A 9889-nucleotide genomic window follows, 5' to 3' on the forward strand; every position below is an offset into this window, starting at 1 on the left:
ACCATTATATTGCCTCATCTAGTTATTGTAAATACCACATATAAGTGAGATCATCCTGGGTTTGTCCTCCTTTGACTTCATTTAACATAATATCTTCCAGTTCCATCACGTTTCAGCAAATTACATGACTTCATTCTTCCTTACAGTTGCGATGTATTTCATATGAATCTATATTGCCCCTTCTATCTTCCAAACCTAAGTGGGTACCCTGCAGATCTTAGGCATCATTTGCCCTTGCCTTCTAGCCCCAAGTTGCCATGTGTTGGGAAGCTTGGGCACCCCCAACTTTTCACCCTTCATGCTGTCCCCTATCCCTGGACTCAATTTTCATTCATAATTTTACTGCTTTCCACAATCCCATGATGCATCTTATGATTCATTTTTTTCTAATCATCCTTATATAGTTTAAAATGTGGTTAAAGTTATGGGCTGTTGACTAATTTTTATGAACTCCATTTTAGGCAGGAAGCTAGAAAGGTGAAGTACCATAGGTAGGTCTGAGCAAGAAGATCATAGCTAATTTTCAAAGCGAATCTCCCTCCTACTCCCTAAATCTTACACTGTTTGAATTGCCTTATATATTGTAACATAGAAGCAACTTTCTTATACTATAAAAATAGACTATGGGGTACATAATTGTTTCATTTATCAATTACTGTTCCTTTTTTGCTTTGGAGGGCCACACCCAGAAACACTCAGAGATTACTCCTGGCTCTGCACTCAGGAATTATTTTGACAGGCTGTGGGGACCACATGGGATGCTGAGGATTGAATCTGGGTTGGCCATATGCAAGACAAAAGCCCTACCCTCTGTGTTATTGATCCAGTCTCTAAATACTGCTCCTTTTATAAAATTTGATTGTTTTTGAATAGCCAGAGGTTGTTCATTTGCTTGTAGCAGTGTTCATACACATTTGTGGTACTGAGGATAGGCCTGAAAATATCAGTGTTTGCTCTAGATGATGTTGGTTGGTGCTAAGGATGGAATTTGAGAATTTATGCTTGCAAAGCATGTACTCTACCCAGTATCACATATGGTTCCCATAAAATCCCAGAAGCAATCTGAGCACAAAGCCAGGAGCACTGCGGGGTGTGGCCCCAAAACAATAAATACTATGTATTTTACAAAAAAAATTATTTTGAAATAGACTTTTAAATATTCATCATGAACATGGGAAAATCAGAATCACAAAAAATTTTGTGGGTAGGAAAATTAGGTGAAGAACATCATAAACTCTAAAGACCTCAGAATGGCCATTTTACTATGGATCTCTTTTTTTTTGTTTTTGTTTTTGTTTTTGGGCCACACCCGTTTGACGCTCAGGGGTTACTCCTGGCTATGCACTCAGAAATCGCCCCTGGCTTGGGGGGACCATATGGGACGCCGGGGGATCGGGATCGAACCTCGGTCCGTCCTACGCTAGCGCTTGCAAGGTAGACACCTTACCTCTAGCGCCACCTTCCCGGACCCTACTATGGATCTCTTATATAAATTTTAATTGTACAGTTACTCTCAGTGCTGGTTCTGTTGCTAACTTGATCTAACAATGAACTCATTGGCAGATGACAGCATGAGTAATCTGATTTCTCTTTGCCTTCCAATTGTCTGTGAATCTCACTCTACTTTTCTGCAATATAACTGCTATTTGGCTAATTCCTATACATTGTCACCCTCCTTCATGACAGTCTCAATCAACATTATCCATTTCTACAATCTAGCTGACCTCTATTTTTACTGAAAATGAACTACCAATTCAGCTAGCTACCCCTACTTTCATGTTTTGTTTTGTTTTGTTTTGTTTTGTGCCCAATAGGGCCTCCAATATCTTTCTATGTTTTTTTTTTCGACTTTGTTTTTCCCATTCCAAACTCCCAAGCCCAGCTCAGATGACATTCTGTAGTCAGACACTTCAACTTTGCTCTTACACTTAATTGGGGGCCTGAAAGTTCCTTTGACCTACTCTTTTATTTGCCCTCCCCATTCATAATACAGAACAAGCAAAGGGCCTGGTTTGAGGTATATATGGGGAGCATTTACTGTACCTCCTCTTTCTATTCAGTCAGTGTAAAGAACACAGCCTGTGTTAAGCATTGGGAGGCCTTATCTTATCTTTTCTTTATTCTTTTTTTTTTATTTTTTTTTTTATAGATATAAACCTACTCCTGTGTTTGCTGAGCCAACTGCAATCCCAAGTCCCTCCTAGACCCTCACTTCCAGGATAATTCTTTTCACTTCTTGATTTCAGGCTTTAGGGAATCATTAAGGAAATAAAGATCAAGACATTTACTCAAACAGTCTTTACATGGGATAATGTTATTCCAATGTTTAATTGCTTTTTCCTTCCTGCTCTAGTTAATATACCTTACAGAAGGGGATGTATAGAAACTAGAATACTTTATCTAGCAGGTAAAGCATTTGCCTTGCAATCAATTGCTTTACAATTGTTCTATCCCTAGTATCATAAGGTCCTCCGTGTTCTATCAGGAGTGACACCTCAGTGCAGAGCCAAGAGTAATTCATAGCACTTACTAACGTGACTCACCTACAAAATAAAATAAGAACCAAAAATTCTATATAATGTCCTTATTCTCCCAAATCCTAGTTTTCATACAATGCCTTGCCTTTCACTCATTTACCAAAGGTGTCTTGTAACATCTCCCACATGTATGTAGTTGGTGAAGCTATTGGGGTCAAGAAAGCAGGAACTGGACTTCAATATAAAGTCTTTTTCTATTTAAAGTTGGGAGGAGAGATAGATTCAAACACTATCAAGAGAGAACAGCGAAAGGAATAAAAAGGGAATCAATATGTTAGTTGGGTCTAAAGTCAGCACCACTCAGCATGAATCTTATTTAGCTAATTTCCTTGGAACATCAATGAAACTCACTCTCTGATTTAAGTTTTATTATATATCTTCCAACAAGAAAATACTTCCCATTCTTCATTATAAGCCAGTCCTAACATCTGTTCTCTTAAACACCATTCTTCTTAGACTGCTCATCCCATATTTTTTTTCAGTTAATCCACTTTTGAAAGATTATGTAAGTGCTATTTTCCCACTAGTTTCTTTCTCTTCAAATTGCACAAATCACCTCATTAATTATTAAATTGAATTACTCCCTCTTAAAATAGTTTTTTTTCTCTAACAAGTATGTATACTCTCTCCAAATCTTCACCCAAATAATTTAATATTTTCTAGACTTTTTATTTTGGGGCCACACCTAGCAATGCTCAAGGGATACTCCTAGCTCTGCACTCAGAAACTGCCCCTGGCAGGCTCAGGAGACCGTATGGGATGCCAGGGATTGAATCCAGACTTATCCTGGGTGGGCCACTTGCAAGGCAAATGCCCTACCGCTGTGCTAACACTCTGGCCTCATTTTCTAGATTTTTAAAATAATATTCAACTGTTTTTACATAGAAAAGGAACAAAGAATGTCAGAGTTAAATATAGTTTATGTGTAGATTTATAGAAATCAATCAAATATGATGAAGGCTCTTGTGCTTATGCAAATAAAGTATTATAAAGTAACATTAGTGGAGCTAGAATAATAGTCCAGTGTGTAGGACACTTGTCTTTCAGGCAGCCAAAACAGGTTCAATCCCCAGCATCCCATATAAGAAAACAGGCACTGAGAGTAGTTCCTGGGCACAGAGCCTTAACATCACTATGTGTGGTCTAGAAAAAAGAGAAAAAATAAATAAGAAAAGAAATATAAAGAAAAGAAAATGAAAGAAAATAAAGAAGTATTACACAATAAATTATGTTTTCAAATATTATTCTTCCTCTTGATATGTGGAAGAGAATAAGTCAACACTCTTGATTCCATACATATCATTCCTTTGCATCTTTTCTTATAACTCAGTGACATTCCACTGTGTAGTTGAAGCATTTTCTTTATTCTCTTATCTGCCACTGAACAGTTTCTAACTTTTCCTTAATGTGAACAAAGCTGAGATAAACATGAGGTGCAGTTATGTCTTCAAATGAGTGGTTTTGCACTTTTGATAAGTATCCAGAAATGGTATTGCACCATCATATGGTACTTCTTTTACAGTATGTAAAAGATCCCATTTCTCCACACAATGAATTTAACTCTCCCATCACAGCATGTTTCTTTGACACACGGACAATTATGAGTTTACATATAAATACCAGAGTACCAAACCTATGTATTTATCTTCAACTTGTCATTTTCATTTGACAGTTTGTGTTTTGAGATAAATCCATTTTGATATACACTTTTCAGTCCTAAATTGCATTGCATTGTTTCTGTAAGTATGTCTTCACACACACATAGATGGTTACACCTAAGTCCAATTACTGTCTATGTTATAAACTTAGCTTCTTTAAAATTATGTTATAATCATAAGCTATGAATATTGGTGTCTTCTTGAGCACATGTGTAAGGTTACTTAATAGTAGAGCTGACAAGTTGAAATGATTGTATATAAAATTTAATTCATATTTGAAATTTAAATTTGAATGATTAAAGGAACTAGTGAACAAAGCACTGTCAACAGTCTGGGAAATAGGGAGATCACTTTGTTGCTATAAAAAAGACTTATTTCACTCAGCATGATAATCTCCATATCCATTCATGTATAAACAAATACTATGAATTTGTTTTTTATTAAATACTGTGTAATATTCCATTGTGTAAATATACCATAGTTTCTTTATTTACTTATCTGTTCTTGGGCACTTAGGCTGTTTCCAGATTTTTAGTATTGTGAATAGTGCTGCAATGAATATAGGTGTTCAGAGGGCTTTTCTGCATTGTGTTTTTGAACCCCTAATGCATATTTCTAGTAGTGTAAGGGGTGAGAGAGAATGAGAGAGAGAGAGAGGAAAAGTACCTGCTATAGAGGCATACTGCAGGGTGTACAGGAGGAAACTAGGGATAATGGTTGCAGAAAGAATAAACTGGTAAAGGGACAGATAGGCAATAAAATATCCTATGACTGAAACTCACACATCAGCATCTATGTAACTACATATCTCATGGTAATTCCATTTAAAATATGAGGCAAAAGAAAATACAACTCTTCATTCAAATTCCTGATGCAGTCATCCTGATAATCTAACTTCTACCAGTAAAAAAAAAGACATTGCAACCAAAAGCAAGGTTTCAAGATTTGGATTTTTAATGAAGGCATTTTCCTTTTGAAAATATTATTCACAAACGAGATTTTTGCCTTTTGTCATCACTTTTTTTCCATTTTATTTTATAAACTAGACTAGTCTCTTGTCATTGACCTAAGCAAGACAAGGTTGGCCAAACACTTCCAGAGGCCTGAGTGACTCTGCAGAATGAGGGCCAAGTTAATCTAACAACCTGCTATGGCCATTTGCAAATTCCTTTCCCGCCCCTGAGCAGCTTTTTCCTCTGTTCAGCTATGGTAACTAACAACTGTGCCATAGTTCTGAAACCAAAACCACAATTGCACTGCTTAAATTTAGGCCATTGCCTTGTGTTGCCAATTTAGAGATGATGCGGTTAAACCAACAGTCATTTTGCCGACTGCTGACATTTCTGATGTTTTGAATTAAAAATAAGCCACTTTTGCTTCCTAACAAAATTAATTTGCTATTGACATAGGAATGAAATAATGCCTTCATCAAGATGCTTCTAATCCACATAACAAATTAAACATCTTAACCCCAAGGCCTCATGGGATAGCAGTTGGCCAATATTTAGTACTTGCTCCATTTCAGTGCTTCGGGGAAATAGAGAAAGTTTTTTTATTTATTAAAAAACGTGATCTGTTTGTGTTGTTACTTGCCATTATTAGCACTAATGAGTGGTAATTTCTGTCTTTACGATAATAGTCTTTTTGAAGGAGCAAAGACAAAATCCATGGAGATACCTGGCATTTGGGCTAGAGATTTCCCAAGGAAAATAACATTTATTTCTTAGTTCTATATCTATTTTAATCCCACCTAACAGTCAGTATACATTCATGTATATTACCAACACATAATTCATTTGTTAACATATGTTGGTTATATATACATATGAATGAGCATCAATGGAAAGACTGGCCAACAATATAGACATGATCTATGTCTAGCAGAATGAACTGGTGTGTTGTAATTTCCACCAAGGCATATGGAAACAATAGCAACAAACTTTTTCCTCAGAACTACTCCTGATAAGATTTTCAGAAAACTCAACTCTAAGTTTGGAGGGACATGATCTTTTGCATATGCCTAAGTCATATGGAGGGATTTAATCTATTCTAGACTTGGAATTAGAGAGAGAGGTTTTATATATATTAAAAAAAATAATTTACAGGAGAAAATTGGGGAAGAAAAGAAAATTTGGAAAAGAAATTCTTGTGTTAAATTAAGGACTGTAGTTGATTAGTTGAGAAATTATTTTAATTGATTCCAAATAGTTCTGATTTGAAAACATCTTAAATATTTTTAAATAGTAATTATTTCTCTTTTAGGTAGAAATCATGATTTATAAAGCAGTCAGTAATCAAGTGTTAAACATTCAATGTTTCAATACCAATCCCATCACCAGTGTCAATTTCTTTCTACTAACTGTTGCAGGTTCTCTCCTACCTCTCTACCCATCTCTTTAACAGGCACATTTTTGCATTTAATTATTATAATTTGGAGCTAAATTTTGCACTAGTGTTTTCTTTCTAATTTATATGCATTTTATGTACATATTTAAAAATATATTTAAATTTTAACTCTTCACCACCAATGTGTCAAAGGCCATGACTCTTACACCTATATTACCTCCAGACCATTTCTCCTTATATCCACATTTCATTTTTCTCCTCTGACCTTTTCTATTTCTACAATCTAGAGCTAAAGGTTTACAGTAACAATGAAATTCTGTGCAGTACAAGGAATAATAAAATAATACAATTTGTTAAGTGAAGTAAATCAGAAGAAAAGGAACAAATCCTAGATTTTCTCATTCATCTGTGATATAAAGACTAAAATGAGGGGCTGGAGTGGTAGCACAGTGGTAGGGCATTTGCCTTTCACGCAGCTCACCTAGGATGGAAGTGGGTTTGATCCCCAGAATCCCATATGGTCTCCAAGCCAGGAACAAATTCTGAGCCAGGAGTAATCTCTGAGTGCCACCATTTGTGCCCTCCCCCAAAAAAGACTAAGATGACAAGAAATAGAAGGAATATAGATCATAATTCAGAGCACTTGTCTTGCATGTATGAGATCCTGTGCTTGATTTCTAGAAATGCAAAAGTAAATAAATTTCAAACAGGTAAGTTAAGTAGGCAAGAATATACAAGTAAAATTAATTTTAGTATATAATGTTTGATAGATGTGCAGTTCATTTAATTCATTGTACCCAAGATATTATTAACAGGACATTTTAAACATTTTGTATTGAAATATTTTGAAAGAGAGGAGAGAATTATCTGTAGATACCACTTTGCATGTGAGTAGAATTTTGATTTTGATTTAATTATTAGCGACAAATACACAATGTCACTATGTCAATTGAAAGAATTGTAAAACTAAACCAAAATTTTGTTTATAAACAATAGACTGTGGTAAAACTTCATTACATTATATTTTAACCTGAAAGTCATATATTAACATTAGGCCTTTTATATTCTTCCCTTGGCGATATATGACACAGATAGTTACATCTCAAATTACCAAAAACAGCTATAAGAAAATCTAAAAATATTTTCTAGCTCTTAGGTTATAAATTTCAAAACATTTCAATTGGACATTCAAGTGACTAGGCTAAATGTTCATCTTATTTTGGTTTCCTATTTGCTCACCTTCAATTTCTTATAAAAAGTAGGCAATATGACAGATAAGTATTTATGATTACCCTGAGGAAAAAAAATTTCCTTAGAAGCCTTAAACCAGGGGACTTCAACTACAGCCCGCAGGGCACATATTGTATTTGTTCCTGTTTTGTTTCTTCACTTCAAAATAAGATATATGCAGTATGCATAGGAATTTGTTCATAGTTTTTATTTTCACTATAGTCCGGTCCTTCAACGGTCTGAGGGACAGTGAACTGGCCCCCTGTTTAAAAAGTTTGAGGACCACTGCCGGCTTAAACAATAGGAAGGCATTTTCTAGAAGTCTTGGGGTGGAATGACTGAAAATAAAACAGATGAATTCAATAACAACAACAACAAATCTCTGTAAATATCATTTCAATTTTAGTAGACTACTGAAGAAATAATGGATCAAATTAAAAGGATATAAACTAATTAGGAGAGGTTTTACTTTAAATTGAACTATTAAGAAAGACTTCATTTCCTATAAGGAAAATCAATATCATTTATAAGATTTGACACACTACAGATGGACAAACATGTTTTTTACAAAAGCGTAAGTTACTTGCCAACCTGAAGAGAATGGCTCTGAGCCATACAAAAACAGCCCATATCCTACATCGATCTGTCCTGGGAAGACTCTATGTGTAGAAGGTTGATTAATAGTATCACTGATGAAGTAAATGTAATTCCCTCCCTCATTGTTAGAGAAGAGGAGGTTGGGGCTAAATTTTAGGAAGCAGTTGACCTTTGAGGTGGCCTTTCTCCCAGACTTCAATCCACCTTCACCTGGTTGAGTCGTTTGAGAGCCTATCTTAGAAAACCTTAGATGTATAGGCGCCTTGACATGGATGTCTTGACCACTTCCTAACTCAGAAAATTACATTCTGATTATCAATGCTCCCTTCTTGTGGTTCTATTTTAAAAAGATTAATGACTCTGGCTGAAATCTAATTTCCTTTTAGAATTAATGCTGCAAAATGAATGGGCCGGCTGGTCTCATTTCAAAGGGTAAATAAATGGATATCCTTGTTACAGTCAGGGTCACGGCAATGATTCCTTGGTGACTCACAAGTCACTGGTGTACACAAATGACTTAACGTGGGGCTTAAGACGCCACCAACAATATTGAGAGAGTCCAGCTGGAGTCACTGAAGAACATGTTCATCATCTAAGTTCTAATCTCGTCAATGAATTAATTTGTCCTTGAAGTGTTTGTTGAAGTTGTGGGAGGGAAGCATACGAACCCCACAAACTCATGTGCTTTCTCAGGAAGATGGCATCTACATACATGTCCATGGCCCACTATATATTTTATTGGAGCAGGGGTTCTTTTTTTTAAAGAGCACAGTGTCTAGTACATGGATATGCTAAATACACAAATGTGGAAGTAGGGAAAAAAGTGTGGGGGGAGGAAGGTGGTACAAGAGAATGGAGGAAGGAAGGAGGAAGAAAAAGGTGGGAGCAAGGAAGGCCATTTTAAGAAGTTAAAAGGAGTATTTAGTTGTTTACCTTTGTTAAAATGACCAGTTTTGCATCTGTTTATTTTTAAAGTTCTCTACAAATTATGCACCCACTTATTGCCACAGTTGAGTTGGATCCCATTTCTGTTCTGGCATTTCATTTTCTACTCTAACTATAGTATTGCCCTTTGAAGACAACCTTGACATTCCAATCTTCTTGGTGGGCCTGGATCAACCACAGGACCATGCCTCTTATAACAAATTAATTTCATGTTTTTAGAAATTAATTCTTAAATAGACTTACATGCCATACATCTGACATATAATATATGTCTTCTAAGCATTTGGGATTTTTTTTCACCACTAATCATCAAATATCTCCCAATTTTTTTCAAAACCAGGTCTATGTTTCCTCACAAATGCCATTATTTTGTATACTAATGAGTATTTTTTGCTTGAACTTATAGATATAAAATATTCATTATATTTTCTTCTTTTTGCTTTACCTCAGCTTTGACTGGGCTCTCAGTTCAAAGTCCAATCCACCTATTTCCTTTTATGTTGAAGCTACAAGTATTCTGTGGCCACCCAGAATTCCTTGCTCCTTCTTTCCCTGCCTGACAGACTCAGTCTCTGA

The 9889-nt window shown here is 35.6% G+C and overlaps 1 non-coding gene across 1 annotated transcript; it reads right to left on the reverse strand.

Moving 5' to 3' along the window:
• Window positions 1-1967: 1967 nt before the first annotated feature.
• On the reverse strand, window positions 1968-2101 carry LOC126026378 (small nucleolar RNA SNORA51). The gene has a single exon (XR_007501668.1). It is a non-coding gene; the product is annotated as a small nucleolar RNA SNORA51 (small nucleolar RNA).
• Window positions 2102-9889: the final 7788 nt, after the last annotated feature.

This window comes from Suncus etruscus, chromosome 13 (assembly GCF_024139225.1).
Source record: "Suncus etruscus isolate mSunEtr1 chromosome 13, mSunEtr1.pri.cur, whole genome shotgun sequence".
Taxonomy (NCBI): domain Eukaryota; kingdom Metazoa; phylum Chordata; class Mammalia; order Eulipotyphla; family Soricidae; genus Suncus; species Suncus etruscus.